At 42.3% G+C, this 14,669-nt stretch overlaps 1 pseudogene; it reads right to left on the reverse strand.

Moving 5' to 3' along the window:
- Positions 1 to 5,481: 5,481 nt before the first annotated feature.
- On the reverse strand, positions 5,482 to 9,882 carry LOC129627843 (olfactory receptor 52K1-like; annotated as a pseudogene).
- Positions 9,883 to 14,669: the final 4,787 nt, after the last annotated feature.

The raw sequence follows: 14,669 nt of genomic DNA on the forward strand, positions 1-14,669 counted from the left end.
AAGATTTCCACTTAAGAACACTTGTTCCCAAAGAGTTTTCCTAAATTTTAGGCTATGCCGCTGAAATATACATGTCAGTAGTGAGAATCTTGTAACTTATAAAAATGCACTTCTATTACTTCCATGGGAAAGGCAATTCTGCATTTGAAGAGGGTGCAGTTGGATGTGGGAGAAAATAAGTCATTTCCCTGCCACAGGAAGGATTTCAGCTATAGCCTGAATATCATTTCCCAGGTGGCATTAGTAGTAAAGAGCCTTCCTCCCAATGCAGGAGACATGAGAGGCAGGTTTGATTCCTGGGTCAGGAAGATCCCCCTAGAGGTGGCCATGGCAACCCACTCCAGTATTCTTGCCTAGAGAATCCCGTTGACAGAGGAGCCTGGTGGGCTACAGCCCATAGGGTCGCAAAGAGTTGGGAAAAGACTGAGGCGACTTAGTATGCATCCTTCATTGGAGCCATTATAGGCAGCAAGAACCATCTTTCATACTTCTAATATCCATCTAAGCAATGTTTTCCCTATTTAGACCCAGAAACAAGGTATGAGATAAAAAATTCACCCCGGAGATTAACCCAAATGCTCAACCTGAGGGTTATTTTTTAAACTAGCCCCTGAAGCAGAGGCTTACTTCCATTTTATAAAACCTGATCAAACTGGCTTAGGTTTACCTGGATAATAGAAATCCATTAATAGGCATGCATCAGTTTATGGAATCTTTAGGTTGGCTAAATATTAATACAATAGCATGGAAGCAAGTTCTCAAGGAATGCTAGTAGATTGCCTGAGCAGATTAAGGGATAGGTACATGAATTTCTGCTTCAGTAATATCATGTAGTAATGTTACCAAGTAGACATAAAGTGAGGCCTCATGTCAGAGAAGGACTAAAAGGAGCAGTGGGAGAGAAGTGAGGAGAGGGGAGATGGCTATCTTCTGAAAGTGACATGCAGAGTCCTCACTCCTCTCACCTAAGTTTATCCACAGCCCTTCTTCTAGCAACTCTCCTGAAATGCCATCTGTCTGTGGCCATTCCCTATCTCTCTTCAGCTGATTTCTGAGGAGGTGGGAGAGGAGGGGCAGGAGAAGTCAGGGTAGGGAGGAATTCTTTTATAGATAAAGGACTTTCCACAGGCCAAGGAGTCTATTATATCAGCAGTAATGAATCTGGCAAAACCCATCCTTAGGCCCCTGAGGAACCTTACTGGTTCCCATATCAAAAAAAATAGACAAAGCCAATGGATTGTCTAAACTTAGTTTTACTACTTTTCTTGACCCATAAAGAATATCATGGATATTTTATATCCCTTCCCAATAATACATACAAGGACTGACATATTTGAGTTAGGATGGTCTTTGAAAAATCATTAGACCTTCAAATTATTCATGAAGTCACATGTCTAGAATTCTGAACAGACTGAATTCAAGGAGCCTAAGAAATTTGAGGTTTAAGGTCTAAGATGGGAGGTTTGCAGGTCTCCCTCGGTCGAGTGTAGCAGACACTGATAAGCCACCCTGATTTGCTTTAGTGAGGCACTTGAGCCCCAGCGGCTGCTACCAAGCAGCCTTTATCTGTTGGCCTCCCCAAGGGTTGTCTCAGCCTCAGAAACTTCAATGCCACATGTCTTCCAGAGTAGCCCAATGCTGTGGTTATTGTGACCCAACTAAGGAGAAAGCTGAAAGCCCATTCTAGAAAGAGTTCTTGGAGTAGCCAAGGCTATGTTGGATCTGTACCATAGTTCAATTTCTCTCTGCCTTCTTTCCTTATACGGGGCATAAGGGCACTTTTTTTTTTTTTTTTTTAATTTGGGTTTTATTTGGCCATGCAGCAAAGCATGTGGGATCTTGGTTCCCTGACCAGGGATAAAACCCATGCCCCCTGCAGTGGAAATGCACAGTCTTAACCACTGCAACCCCATGAATTGCAGCACGCCATGCCTCCCTGTCCATTATCAATTCCTGGAGTTCACTCAAATTCACATCCATCAAGTCAGTGATGCCATCCAGCCATCTCATCCTCTGTCATCCCCTTCTCCTCCTGTCCCCAATCCCTCCCAGCATCAGAGTCTTTTCCAAAGAGTCAACTCTTCGCATGAGGTGGCCAAACTACTGGAGTTTCAGCTTTAGCATCATTCCTTCCAAAGAACACCCAGGGCTGATCTCCTTTAGAATGGACTGGTTGGATCTCCTTGCAGTCCAAGGGACTCTCAAGAGTCTTCTCCAACACCACAGTTCAAAAACATCAATTCTTCGGCGCTCAGCTTTCTTCACAGTCCAACTCTCACATCCATACATGACCACTGGAAAAATAATAGCCTTGACTAGATGGACCTTTGTTGGCCAAGTAATATCTCTGCTTTTCAATATGCTATCTAGGTTGGTCATAACTTTTCTTCCAAGGAGTAAGCATCTTTTAATTTCATGGCTGCAATCACCATCTGCAGTGATTTTGGAGCCCCCCAAATAAAGTCTGCCACTGTTTCCACTGTTTCCCCATCTATTTGCCATGAAGTGATGGGACCAGATGCCATGATCTTAGTTTTCTGAATGTTGAGCTTTAAGCCAACGTTTTCACTCTCCTCTTTCACCTTCATCAAGAGGCTTTTGAGTTCCTCTTCACTTTCTGCCATTAGGGTGGTGTCATCTGCATATCTGAGGTTATTGATATTTCTCTTGGCAATCTTGACTCCAGCTTGTGCTTCTTCCAGCCCAGCGTTTCTCATGATGTACTCTACATATAAGTTAAATAAGCAGGGTGACAATATACAGCCTTGACGTACTCCTTTTCCTATTTGGAACCAGTCTGTTGTTCCATGTGCACTTCTAACTGTTTTTTCCTGACCTGCATATAGGTTTCTCAAGAGGCAGGTCAGGTGGTCAGGCAGGTCAGGCAGGTCGGGTTCCCATCTCTTTCAGAATTTTCCACAGTTTATTGTGATCCACACAGTCAAAGGCTTTGGCATAGTCAATAAAGCAGAAATATATATTTTTCTGGAACTCTCTTGCTTTTTCCATGATCCAGCATTTGTTGGCAATTTGATCTCTGGTTCCTCTGCCTTTTCTAACCAGCTTAAACATCTGGAGGTTCATGGTTCACGTATTGCTGAAGCCTGGCTTGGAGAATTTTGAGCATGACTGTACTAGCATGTGAGATGAGTGCAATTGTGCGGTAGTTTGAGCATTCTTTGGCGTTGCCTTTCTTTGGAATTGGAATGAAAACTGACCTTTTCCAGTCCTGTGGCCACTGCTGAGTTTTCCAAATTTGCTGGCATATTGAGTGCAGCACTTTCACAGCATCATCTTTCAGGATTTGAAATAGCTCAATTGGAATTCCATCACCTCCACTAGCTTTGTTCTTAGTGATGCTTTCTAAGGCCCACTTGACTTCACATTCCAGGATGTCTGGCTCTAGGTCAGTGATCACACCATCGTGATTATCTGGGTTGTGAAGATCTTTTTTGTACAGTTCTTCTGTGTATTCTTGCCACCTCTTCTTAATATCTTCTGCTTCTGTTAGGTCTCTACCATTTCTGTCCTTTATTGAGCATCTTTGCATGAAATGTTCCCTTGGTATCTCTAATTTTCTTGAAGAGGTCTCTAATCTTTCCCATTCTGTTGTTTTCCTCTATTTCTTTGCATTGATCACTGAGGAAGGCTTTCTTATCTCTCCTTGCTATTCTTTAGAACTCTGCATGCCAGTGGGTATATCTTTCCTTTTCTCCTTTGCCTTTTGCTTCTCTTCTTTTCACAGCTATTTGTAAGGCCTCCCCAGACAGCCATTTTGCTTTTTTGCATTTCTTTTCCATGGGGATGGTCTTGATCCCTGTCTCCTGTACAATGTCATGAACCTCAGTCCATAGTTCATCAGGCACTCTATCTATCAGATCTAGGCCCCTAAATCTATTTCTCACTTCCACTGTATAATCATAAGGGATTTTATTTAGGTCATACCTGAATGGTCTAGTGGTTTTCCCTACCTTCTTCAATTTAAGTCTGAATAGGTAGAGATACATATAATTTCTAAACAGTATGGGGAAACAAAGGAGTCACAAGATAAATGTAGAAAATTCATATGTGAAAGATTGTAAATAAGGGCTTGTGTGACCACACAAATGCTAGTTGTCAACATTAATACTTGAGAATTCTATAGTATGTAAATTTGTATTGGATAGAGGAAAAGAGAGGGAAAAAAGAAAGCATAGGTCAATATCCCCATTTTCTATGGAAACATGAGAAATGACCCCAGATTAAATGTGTTTAAAATGGTCTTTAGGGTTTTCTTCGTTACACACAAGTCACCTTAATAAAACATTTTTATGAAGCACTTTGAAAAAACATTTACATTTCCCATCTGCTTTGCTTACCTATTTATTACTTGATACTGGGCCTTGTGATGGGGAGTTCATAGAACATATCATATCGCACTTGATATTTCCTTCTTTGTCTCAGGACATAGGCATAAGTCTAGCATCCCTACCATAACAATCCATGTACAGCCCCTAGCATAGATTTAGCACTCAATAATATTTTGTGAATGAACTAGTAAATAAAAGAGGAATTCACATTCTTTGTAAAAACATAAAATACATCTGTGTGCAAATAAAGAGTTGCATGATACATAGACAAATGGCAGAAAGACTTGTCTTACTGAAAGTATTTAACGGGAGTGATTGTTCATGGGGACGTAGAGGCCAAAAGAAGTCAAACAATAAGCCAACTTATTTGAAGAAATAAATCTTAACATGTAAAGCTGTCTATATTGGAGCCTATAGCCCTGGAAGATCATGAGCTCTCAAAACTGGTAATATTTAGGCAAAGATGGGGCACAAATTGTCAGACTAAAGGGACATTCCTGCCTCAGATGAAATGTTGGTCCTTACCCAGATCTTGACTGGATAATTTACCAAATCCACTTCGTAAATAAATGCAAAGGCATCCTTGTGTTCTTAGTGATGTTGCCAACAGAAGAGTGGGTCTAACCTTTGCCTCTGATAGAAGAATGGGCTTTCTGAGGAGACAACAAAGTCAGCGATTTGAGTCAAGAGGTTATCTGACTACACAGAACCTTGAGCACAGATCAGACTGGTGACTCTGAGTTGCAGGATACCAGTTAGCTTTTTCAGTGTACCAGGAAAGGACTAAGGGCTTCCCAGGTGGTGCTAGTGGTGCCAAGGCAGGAGACATAAGAGAGGAGTTTGATCCCTGGGTTGAGAAGATCCCCTGGAGAAGGGAATGGCAACCCACTCTAGTATTCTTACCTGGAGAATCCCTTGGTCAGAGGAACCTGGTAGGCTTATAGTCCATAGCGTCACGAAGAGTCAGACATGACTGAAGTGACTTAGCATACACGCAAGAAAGAACTGAGCATGGAGACTCTGGCAGCCCCCTACCACCTATCATTCCCTCAGCCCCACTTCAGCATTCCACCAGTCCCACTCTATCTCCGCCTACCCCTCAACTTCTATGCCTGTCTGATCCAGACATCATTTATACATCCTTTCTCAGGAACAGTCCCAAGACTCCTTCACAAATCTGCTTGCTCTTGACCCCATAGATGATGGGATTCACCATGGGTGGGAAGAGCAGATAGAAATTGGCAAGAAGGATGTGCACGTGTGGAGCAGTCTGGTGAGCTATCTGGTGCATGACTGAGAAGATGATGGGAGGTGTGTTGAAGGTTAAAACGGCACCTATGTGGGACACACATGTCCCAAAGGCTTTGTAGCGAGCCTCCTGAGAGGCAAACTATAGAACTGCCCAGAGGATGAAGATAAAATACAGGATAACAAAAAGCAGATTGAATGCCCCTATAAACATGGCCACAGCAATGCCATAGATGTTGTTGAAGCGAGTGTCCCCACAGGCCAGCCTCACCACGGCCATGTGCTCACAGTAGCAGTGGGCAATCACTGGACCTCGGCAGTAGTGGAAGCGTCTGAGCAGAAAGGGGAGAGGAGTCATTAGTGTCACAGCCCGAGTCACAGCAGCCAAGCCGGTCTTGGTGATAAGTGGCCCAGTGAGGACGGTGCTGTAGTGCAGTGGCTTGCAGATGGCCACATAGCAGTCAAAGGCCATGGCCAGCAGCACTGCCGACTCCATGATGGAGAAGGAGTGGAGAAAGAACATCTGGATCAGACAGGCATAGAAGTTTATCTCTCAATCCCTGAACCAGAAGATGGCCAGCATTTTGGGTACAGTTGAATAGGAGAGACCTGAATCAATGGCTGCCAACATGGCCAGGAAGAGGTACGTGGGCTCATGCAGGCCTGCATCAGCCTGAATGATGAAGAAGAGGGTGCAGTTGCCAAGCAGGGCCAGTGTACAGGCTGAGCAGAAAGGAACAGAGATCCAGACATGTAGGTGCTACAGGCCTGGGATCCCCACCAACAGAAAGACTGCTTGATGAGTTGAGGTGATACTGGAGGCTGACAGGGCAAACAGAAATTTCTCTCTCAACAGAAATTCCCTTCCACAGGGCCCTTCTGGACAGTGCACAGTGTCAGCAGGATTACAGTGTTCAGGTTCAAACTCTGATCATTTACATGGAAGGCTTAGCCCTTGATCTTCTGGACCTTAAAAGAAATTAGAAAATAATCCTAATATGAATTGTGGAACATTATATTTCACCTCTGCCCTTAAGATGTTCATAAAACTATTGAGTGGTCAGGACATTAAATAACAATAGAGCTAGTAAGTCATCCTTCATAAAGGAATTCAGTGGATGAAGAGTTTTTGTGGTCTTTGCGTAGTCAAGTACAGTGCTATGAAGGACACAGATACCCATTTGATTCAAAACTTACCCAGAAACATTCACTGTCTTCCTTTGCCTTCCAACTCAACCTATACTCCTAATTACAAAAGGGTGTTTCTCTTCTGAAATGTAAAGCTTGAATACATAACAAACAATTAAGCCTGATTATTCACTTCCTATGACAATTCACTCCCCTCCAAGTTCTAAATATTTTCTCTAAGAAAGGTTCTTAGAGAACATCAATATGCCAGCAAATTTGGAAAACTCAGCAGTGGCCACAGGACTGGAAAAGGTCAGTTTTCATTCCACTCCCAAAGAAAGGCAATGCCAAAGAATGCTCAAACTACCGCACAATTGCACTCATCTCACATGCTAGTAAAGTAATGCTCAAAATTCCCCAAGCCAGGCTTCAGCAATACGTGAACCGTGAACTTCCTGATGTTCAAGCTGGTTTTAGAAAAGGCAGAGGAACCAGAGATCAAATTGCCAATATCCGCTGGATCATGGAAAAAGTAAGAGAGTTCCAGGAAAACATCTATTTCTGCTTTATTGACTATGCCAAAGCCTTTGACTGTGTGGATCACAATCAACTGTGGAAAATTCTGAAAAAGATGGGAATACCAGACCACCTGATCTACCTCTTGAGAAATCTGTATGCAGGTCAGGAAGCAACAGTTAGAACTGGACATGGAACAACAGACTGGTTCCAAATAGGAAAAGGAGTACGTCAAGGCTGTATATTGTCACCCTGCTTATTTAACTTCTATGCAGAGTACATCATGTGAAATGCTGGACTGGAAGAAACACAAGCTGGAATCAAGATTGCTGGGAGAAATATCAATAACCTCAGATATGCAGATGACACTACCCTTATGGCAGAAAGTGAAGAGGAACTAAAAAGCCTCTTGATTAAAGTGAAAGAGGAGAGTGAAAAAGTTGGCTTAAAGCTTAACATTCAGAAAACTAAGATCATGGCATCCGGTCCCATCACTTCATGGGAAATAGATGGGAAAACAGTGGAAACAGTGTCAGACTTTATTTTGGGGGGCTCCAAAATCACTGCAGATGGTGATTGCAGCCATGAAATTAAAAGACGCTTACTCCTTGGAAGGAAAGTTATGACCAACCTAAATAGCATATTGAAAAGCAGAGACATTACTTTGCCAACAAAGGTCCTTCTAGTCAAGGCTATGGTTTTTCCTGTGGTCATGTATGGATGTGAGAGTTGGACTGTGAAGAAGGCTGAGCACCGAAGAATTGATGCTTTTGAACTATGGTGTTGGAGAAGATTCTTGAGAGTCCCTTGGACTGTAAGGAGATCCAACCAGTCCATTCTGAAGAAGATCAGCCCTGGGATTTCTTTGGAGGGAATGATGCTAAAGCTGAAACTCCAGTACTTTGGCCACCTCATGTGAAGAGTTGACTCATTGGAAAAGACTCTGATGCTGGGAGGGATTGGGGGCAGGAGGAGAAGGGGACGACAGAGGATGAGATGGCTGGATGGCATCACTGACTCGATGGACGTGAGTCTGAGTGAACTCCGGGAGTTGGTAATGGACAGGGAGGCCTGGCGTGCTGCAATTCATGGGGTCACAAAGAGTCGGACACGAATGAGTGACTGAACTGAACTGAACTTGCCTAAGACCTTCTTGGAATTACTAAGATCACCATATTAACGATGGAATCCACATTCCTCACCCTAGTTTACAGGTTCCTGCAGGGTCTAGTCCCTGCTCATTTTTCAGCCTCATCCCTTTGTACATCTCCCTTCTCCATTATGCTTCAGTCATACAGCTTCTGTCAGATCTTTCTCAATAACGTGCCCCAGGACCCTTCCCCTGAATTCTTTCATGCTTCTTGTCTCCTCTTTCTGCCCTTTTTGTCTTCCTGAAGTCACATCATCAATTGCTTGTGCCACTAGAAAGCTCTCCCTATAGTTTTCCACTACCAATCCGTCTATCTACCATGGTGTGACAGACCTCCTGAAAACCACTGGAGATCTCATGACTACAAGAAAAATTTTAAACTACTCAACATGGATACAAACTTGGTCTTGCCTATATTATTAACCTCACTTCTTACCATTCCTTTATATATTCATCCTAGGTTCAGCCACACTGGAGAATCTGCCACCACCTGAAACAATCATGCTTGCAGCTAGGACTATTTATCTGGAATACTTTCCCCTGCCTATTTCCACACCTGACCAAGATCCTGGCACCTTCTTGATGAAGCCTTTGCAGACTCCTCCAGGTAGATTTTCTCAGTGTTTTGAAGAAAGACTTATTAATGGGCTGAATTAAATAACATGGGGAGAGTGTGATATGTGTTGCTAATGCACCCATTTGTCCATTCACTGGACTGTGAGTGATTTTAGTAAAAGGACTGTGCTTTCTTCATTTCTGTATCCATGAACTCTATTGAACCTGTTTGGTGCTCAGTAGGTGTTTTTTAAATAAATGCATGAAGGACTCCATTCCTGGAGAATCTTCCTCCTTTCTGCTGCTGGATAATATAACTCTGAGGCAAAGTGAGGCTCACTGGCTATCTCTTAAGTGCCTCCACAAATGGAAATTCTCTAAAACCTTCCATCAGTTTAGGTCAGAATAAGAAGCGTTTTTATTGTTGTTGTTGTTTGTTTGTTTTTAATTAGAAACGTCTCCACATCTAATGTATATCTACATTTTCTCTAAGACAGCATTGGGACCAAGAGCATGGGAAGCCCCATGACACTGGGGCTGTGTTTTTACATTTACTGCTAGTATATCCATGGTAGAGAAACGTGCTAATAATTCTTGAATGAATGAAAGAACATCCTCTTCTCCATGGTGTCACCCTTATCCTAAGTGAATGTGCTTCTCCAGTTCAAAACAGGTCTCTCTTCCTCCTTGAGGGCCCACTTCCTAGGAGCTCCATCACAGGCCCTCCAGTTTCTTTGCCCACACAACCTCAGTCTTACTGCTTGACTAGTCTTGTTGAAAATGCCAAATAATACACCATCTTCCCCCTTTCCAGATTCAACAAAAATATACCTCTAATGTCATTCACAATCCAACTCTGCTTATCTGGTTTCTTCTCTTTCCTACCACCCTTCCACACACCTGGCAGGCATGTTCTGTCAAGACCTTACCTGTCATTGTCTTGTTTCTTGCCTCCACAGCCAAAAGGTGACCAAATGACTAAAGAAAGCCTGTGTCATTTATTTCAATGTCTCCCCCAAAATTGTATGTGGCTCCATATCTAAAGAGCATTCAGTCAGTGTAGTAAACTGTTAGGTAGGCTACCTTTTTAATCTGAGAGCATCTCAGGATGATGTATTTGGTAAGCAAAGTCCCCAAGTGATCATCCTGGAGGAAATAAGGGGCAAATGAAGGAATCAATTTCACATCTTCTAACCTTAATGCCAAGATTCAATCTACAGGACCACACTGAATATATAGCGCTCATTGATGCTGAACCTTTAATAAACAAGTATAACTGATCTGTCCCTTCCATCTCCTTATTTTTGATTTCTCCTTTTTTCTCTAGACTATTTCAGCAGCTGTGACTGAGGCGGGGCCAGACTGAGGCAGGAGGATAGCAAGTAGCACTCACAGGAGGGAAGTACTAACCTGGTCTGGGTTACATAGATAAGACCTGCATGAGGTGGTCCCTAACATACAACACAGAGCACAGGCCTTGGAGGCAGCAGAGGGTTTCTTCTAATAATAATGACAGGACCTGAGGCTTGTAGAAGACCAAGTATTGGGGGGGGGAGGGGGGCGGGGGGGTGTGGTGAGAGAAGTTCTCCTCTTAAGACAAGGACAGATATACAGGGACAAGAATGACAGAAGATGAGAAGTCATGACCTCAAGTCAGGAGATGAGGTCATGCCACAGAGAAGGTATATTTTCTATCTGGGTATGAGAGTCCATGAGAGATGGATCTGCCCTGTGGTCCCTAGGCTCATGTCCCTGACCTAACCTGTTCTCCTCAAACATGAAGCACTCTTCTATTGGCTCTTTACTCAAACTTTGTGTCATCCCTCTAGTGATTACTATATAGTCAGGTTTCTGCTGTTATACCAGTCATTCTGGTCATTCTGCCAGCTCCAACTCACTTGGCCTCTTTCTTAGATCTGTGTCCCCAGGCCTCTGCCCCAGCCCTCCAGGAGCCAGCTGATCCCAGCAGAAGTCCCCCTCCCAGGTATGCATGCCTCTCATCCTGGTCGTGCAGCTCCCTTACCGTGCCCTGTGTCCTCATGCCCACCATCCACCACAGGTCATGTGTTCTCACCCCTCAGCATGAGGCTTGGTTCATTTTTTTGGAAGCTTCAGGACAAATGGTACCATTTTCCTGTTAGTGAAGGAAGGGTGGGAAAGAGGGTTATAAAGAGGTCTGACTAATCTTCATGATAAATTATTCTACTTCTAAAAGAAAAAGGAAATAACAGGCCCTGTCCCTGAGGAACAGCCAAAGGGGACCCAAGATGGACCTGGTGTCTTCTCTGGGGTGACTCTGGGGACATTCTGTTCCTATCTCCAGTCCTCTGGGGTCCCTCCCCGGGATCCCCTCACATCCTATTACATCAGGCATGTTTCCCTGGAGGCAGAGCATCCTCTGGTCTCAGTGACCACTGTGCCTCTCTCCACCCTCACCCTCCTTCCTGCAGGGCCTGCCAAGGACTCAGCTTCCCCTGAATACGCAAATGGATGCCTGACATGTGTGCTTTCTGAGTGTGACTTATTTAAGTAAGAATCAGCCACAACTGGGTCAAGGTTTGCTATTCATTTTGTGTTTGACTTAATCTGGAGTTTTGATTTTATGCTGTATTGTGGACAGAACTGTGAGCTAAGGTTATGAGTGAGAAATTAGGTTTGAGTCCCAGTCTATGGCTTTGATGAGGCTATTAACCTTTCTGCTCCTTGGATTGTCTCCTTATCTATCATGTGGAGACCTTCATCCCCGTCCTGCCTACCTCTCATAATTTAGGGAAGATCCATTGTGATCACTGGAGAATAACTATCAATGTCATTATTATTGCTTAATTAACCACTAATAACAACATTAAAGGGGACACTATCCTACTGTGACTGTTCTCAGCATCTGCTGTTCTGCCATGGTCCTAGAGGGGAAGCTTGTTTTCCAAATGGCAAGCTCTGTCTTTAAACCTGAACTCATTCTATGAACCATCCCAACAGCTCCTACTGAGTCATCCCGACATCTCCTACTATATCCTGCAGGCCACCCCTCTCTTCCCACAAAGACATCAGGATCCTGCTCAGATGTCCTAATGTTTGTCCCTAAGGGAAAAGGACTCACCTCTCTCTCCTGGAGTCTTCAGAACACACTGGGGTGAGGCAGACCTTCTACACAGAGCCTGTGTCAGTAGAGTCTAAGTTAGTCTGAGGAGACAAAGTCTATCTGGAGGTTTCCATGATCCAGACTTAAGGTTCACATGCTGATGTTGGGAGCAGTATAGAAGATACCCAGGTTGAGTTAGAAAAAGATGATGGTAATTCTATGTTTACTTTTTAGAGGAACTGCCATGCCATTTTCCACAGTGGCTGTACCATTTTGTAGTCCCACCAACGATGGCAGGGTTCCAATTTTAGCACTTCCACTGACACTTGTTATTATCTGTTTTTTTATAATAGTCATCATACAGATATGAAATGGTAGCCCATTGTGTTATGATTTGCTTTTCCCTAATGATTAGTGAGGTTGAGTGTCTTGTGCTTATTGGCCATTTAGATTCAAATCTTTTGTCCATTGTGAATTGCATTATTTTTGTTTTGCTGTTGTAGTCCTTTATGTTTTCTAGATATTAATCTCTTATCAGCAAGTGATTTTCAAATGCTTTCCCATACTATAAGTTACCTTTTCATTCTCTTAATAGTGTCCTTTAATGAACAAAAGATTTTTATTTTCATGGTGTTCAATTTATCTATCTGTTTTTCTTTTGGTGCCTGCACTTTAGATTTTGCAATGATTTCTTGGCTATGACACCCCATGTCATGAAGTATTTCATCTGTCTTTTCTTCTGAATTTTATAATTTCAGATCTTCTGTTTAGGTCTTTGGGCCATTTGAGTTAACTTTTGTATATGGTATAAGAGAATATATTTATTTTGTATGTGGATATCTAGTTTCTTCAGTGCAGTCTATTGAAGCATCAATAATCAATCTTTACATTTTTAATTGAAGTATAATTAATAACTTAAAATTGTATATATTTAAGGTCTACAGCTTGATGTTTTGGTGTACATCTACATTGTGAGATAGTTACCACAATCAAGTTGAGTATATCTATTACCATTTTCTTTTTTTCTTTTTCTTTTTACCATCAAGATACCACTTAAGATCTGTCTTCTTAGCAGATGTCAAGTCTATAACACAGTGTTGTTAACTATCAATAATTCTTAAACACCATCTTATGCAATTCTCTGGTGACATCAAATACGCCCTACTTCCTGGTTTCCTAAATAACACTCTCTGAAAGTTTTCTCCCTCTTATTATGTCTTCTTCTGAGTATCCTTTAGTGTCTAGTTCATCTCTTCTAGCCTCTTATGGTGGAGTCTCTTCTCTAGCTGTACTCATTCTTTAGGTGATTTACTCATTTCTCATGGCTCTAACTATTCTGTGATGAATCCCAAATGTCAATCTTCAACTCAGATATCTTTCCTGAACTTCAGATTGGTAAATATAACTTGTTAACCTGATATCTGGAAAAGGGAAAGGCTACCCACTCCAGTATTCGGCCTAGATAATTCCATGGACTACAGTCCATGGGGTCACAAAGAGTCGGACATGAATGAGTGACTTTCACTTCACCTGATACCTATGCCTGAATATCTAATATAAACATATATTTCCAAGCTCACACATCCAAAACTGAACTCTAATTCGGTTCCTTTCTTCCTCTACCCTTATAAACCTGCTTTAATCTCAGTATTTCCCATTGCTCTAAAACCCTTCTAATTCACCCAATTCCTCAGGCTGGAAGTCTCCAACCTCAAGTTCATCATATTCTCATAACCCTACATCCAATCCATCCATTAAAAAATACTACCTGCTTCATCTTCAAAGCATATTCCAAACATAATCACTTTTCATTGCCGCTACAATTAATCCTCTGACTCAAACCATCATTTCACTCTTTGAATATAACAATAACTTTCAAATTAGCTTCTCTCTTTGTCCCCCTATATTTAGAACTCAGGGTAGAATTTTTAAAACTTAAGTCACAGCATAACAGAATCCTTTTCAAAGTCATCCAATATCTTTCCACCTCATTTCAGTTTTCATCATGGCTTACCCCCTATTATCTGGTCCCTGGCTACCCTTCCCAATTCCTACCTTCTCCTCTTAATCACTTCACTCCAGCAACTGTCCTGATTCTGTCCCTCAGATTCACCAATCACATTTCAGACCTCAAGACCTGTCCATCTGCTGGTCCCTCTGCCTGGTGCACTGTCCTTCATACAGATGTTCACATGTCTCATCCAGATCTCTACTTAAATGTCACCTCTGCAGAAAGGCCAACCATGACCAATCTATCCAAAATTGTGCTCCCTGTCATTTTCTATCTTCTTATCCTATTATTTTCTTCTTAACATTTATCAGTACCTATTTGCGTCATGTATTATTTAAAAAAAAAATAAAATAAAAAGTCATGATCCAGCAATCCCACTGCTGGGCATACACACTGAGGAAACCAGAATTGAAAGAGACATGTGTACGCCAATGTTCATCGCAGCACTGTTTCTAAAAGCCAGGACATGGAAGCAACCTAGATGTCCATCAGCAGATGAATGGATAAGAAAGCTGTGATACATATACACAATGGAATATTACTCAGCCATTAAAAAGAATACATTTGAATCAGTTCTAATGAGGTGGATGAAACTGGAGCCTATTATACAGAGTGAAGAAAGCCAGAAAG

This window comes from Bubalus kerabau, chromosome 15 (genome assembly GCF_029407905.1).
Source record: "Bubalus kerabau isolate K-KA32 ecotype Philippines breed swamp buffalo chromosome 15, PCC_UOA_SB_1v2, whole genome shotgun sequence".
In the NCBI taxonomy this organism is placed as follows: Eukaryota; Metazoa; Chordata; class Mammalia; order Artiodactyla; family Bovidae; genus Bubalus; species Bubalus kerabau.